Below are 3,370 nucleotides of genomic sequence, written 5' to 3' on the forward strand. Positions count from 1 at the left end.
AGAATGGTCATTGTCCTCAAACTTCTCATGTAAGAGGCATTTTCCACTCCAACTCTTTGCCTATTCCCTTCCACAGCCCATCTGGAAAGACCTCCTGTATTCTTTCCTCCTATCTAAACACTACACACCCTTCAAGGTTAAGCCCAAGTTTCACTTGCTTCACAAGATGCTCCCCAAATTCTCTAGCCCAGAAGGATATCACTTTTTCTGAACAATTAAGTCTTTACTTGTCTTGACCCAATATTTTTGGTATATAACTGGTTTCAAGAGTATATGCCTTGCTTCCAATTTCCAGGGCAGCCACAACTGCACTGTCCAATACAGAAGCCACTAGCCACACGGGGCTATTTAGATTTAAACTAATTAAAATTAAAGAAGTTTAAAGATTCACTTAGTTGCACTAGCTACATTAAAGTGCTCCATAGCTACACGTGGCTAGTAGCTATTGTATTGGACAGTCCAGATATGAAACATCTCTACTATCAAAGAAAATTCTAATGGACAGTGTTTAAGAGTCTGCTATGGGGCCCCAGCTCCAGCTACCTTCTTATATAGTCTCACTATTAATACTTCTTATTCTGAAGTTAAAGTAAATATGTATCCTGACCACAAAAAGTGATGAGTTTTCTTTTAAAACTTTGAGTCCCATTTCCAGTAAAAAATAAGGAGCTTAGAATATGTCTCAAATGTAAATATCACTAAGCATTTCTAATCAAGTCTCAGAATGCTTCCTTTTTCTCAGTTCTCATCCTCCTTGACCTCTCTGCTGCATTTAGCAATATATAAGACCAGACTTCTCTCTCCAACTCAAAAGTCTCTCCTCTTTTGCTTCCGTGACACTGTAACAAATCAATCACGGTTAATATACTGAGCTCTTACCATGTGCCAGGCATCATGCTAAGCACTACACACATAAACAGCCCAAATGATAGATACTATTATTATCTCATCTCACCTACTTTGGTCATGTTGTCAGAAGGAACCATTCCCTGGAGAAGAATATCATGCTTGGTAAAGTGGAGGCTCAACAAAGAAGGGGAAGGCCCTCAAGGAGGTGGATAGACACAGTAGCTGCAACAATGGGCTCAGTTATCAAGGATCATGAGCCTGGCACAAGACTGGGCAGTTTTTCATTCTGCTGTGTATAAGGTCACCACGAGTCAGAGATGAACTGATGGCACCTAACAACAACAACAACATTATTATATTATCTCCATTTCACTGATGAGGTATCTGAAGTTCAAAGAGGTTAACTAATTTGCCTAAGGTCACAGAGCTAGTTAGTGCTGAAGCTGGGACTAGAACCCCAACCTTTTCTAAGGCTTTTCTCGGGAGTAGTTATTAGATCAAAGGCATAAAATAGGTGAGTCAGACCATCAATTTCAACATCAAAGAATGGAAACAATCCATTCAAAAGAGTCATCTCTTTTCCTCCACTTCCCCTGCCTTTCTAAAACTCTCTCTTGCTCTATTCCACATACCCCTCTGGTAGATTTTGGCAGGCTGGATAAAGAGGAATTCAAAGGCAATCACAAAGTTAGTAATTGAAAACAAAAGTAATCACTGTAGATCAGAGAGAGCAGGGACCACCTACTGTCTTTCATCTGCCAGAATTCTGTTTTCTTCTAAACACCCTGTCGGCCTTGTACATTAAAACTTGTGCTGTTCAAAATTTAGAATTTTAATTCAAGCACTTTGCCAACAGCCCGTTTTAATTATACTGGAGACCATTTACAGCTTTTCCCTTCTTTGGGCTAGGGTTTTATCCCTGCTTCTGCAGCTGTTGCCTGAGCTAGTCAAACATGATGGAGAAGTGCTGGTAGGAGTTTAGCTTTAGGTTGTAACAGTCACCTGCTTACTAGTGTTTCACATTACCCTATTTACTGATACCCTTAAGCAGGTCAAACTCAGCATTCTTGGCCAGCAGATGAAGGTGAGGATATGCAAAAAAAAAAAAAAAAAAAGTTTATAGCAACCTTGCCCCCCTGCTTGAATGTAAAAAAGATGATTAACCCGTCAATCCCCAATTTCTCAGGCTCCCATAATGCATTCTGATCTATACTTTCAGTAGGCTTAGCCTACTGGAAACAGGGAGCTAAGCTAATGATTCTGCAGGCCCTTCAGATTCTGAACCCTCCAAGGTCCTGGGTGGTGCAGAAAGTCAGCACTCAGCTAGTAACCCAAAGGTTGCCTGTTCAAACCCATCCAGCAGTACCATGGAAGATCCAGGCCTGTGGAGAGCAGCTTCCGTAAAGATTATAGCCAACATGACTCTGAAGCATACCAGTCTCTCCAAATGAGCATGTAAACAAACAAATGTCTCAACAGATTCTGAACCCTCCATTACACAGTAGGGTTGAAGAAAATAAGAAAAATTAGCTTCCAGTCCTAGTTGCAACTAATTGGCTGGTATTGTCAGGCTTTTTTTTTCATTTCTGTGTGTCTGTGTATGTATGAACAAATATTTAGTGAGAACTTTTTTCCTCTTTTACTACCTATTCATGTAACCATAAACATTATAGGATAGTTTTGTTTGTGTATTTTATATAAATGTTATTATACACAATGTTCTGCAATTTTTTTCCTCAACTGTATAGTTTTGATACATGTAGCAACATGTAACTATAATTCATTCATTTTTAACTGCTATATGTATTTCCATGGTATGAAAATACAATAATTTATGAATCCATTCTTTTGATGGTCATTTAGGTTGTTTTCCATTTTTTACTATCACAAAATGCTTCAATGGACATCTGTACTTACATGTGTATCTTTGTGCACATGGAAATTTTCTCTTAAATAAGTATCTAGGAGTTAAATTATGAGACCATAGGGTATGCATAAGTTCAGCTTTAGTAGTTTAGTTTCCCAAAGTGGCTGTACCAATTTACATCACCACTAACAGCGTCCTGAAGTTCCAGTTGATCCAAATCCTCATCAATACACAGTATTGTCAGTCTTTTTTCATTTTAGCCACTCTGTTGGGTGTGTAGTGGTATCTTATTGTGAGTTTAGCTTGAATTTCCCTGATTACTAGTGACAGAGCACATTTGACAGATTTCTCATTGGATGTCCTTTCTTAAAGCAGGTTTTGACAGGAACAAAAAAAGGGTGAGAGGAAGAATATGGTGGAAAGTGGGTGTACTGATTATAGAATAAGGGTGGGAAGCAAACATTATAGAAATAAGAGTCTAAAAGCCCTTAATCAAACTTTCTGAGTATACGAGTTGTGTTAGGCTGGGTTCTCTAGAGAAGTAAAACATATATATATATGGAGGGAGCTCTGGTAGCATAGTGGCTAAGGCACTTGACTGCTAACCAGAAGGCTGGCGGTTCAAACCCCCCAGCCACTCCTCGGAAGGAAGAT

Source organism: Orycteropus afer, unplaced genomic scaffold (assembly GCF_000298275.1).
Source record: "Orycteropus afer afer isolate SDZICR_OR568_19922 unplaced genomic scaffold, OryAfe1.0 scaffold00327, whole genome shotgun sequence".
NCBI classification, from domain to species: domain Eukaryota; kingdom Metazoa; phylum Chordata; class Mammalia; order Tubulidentata; family Orycteropodidae; genus Orycteropus; species Orycteropus afer.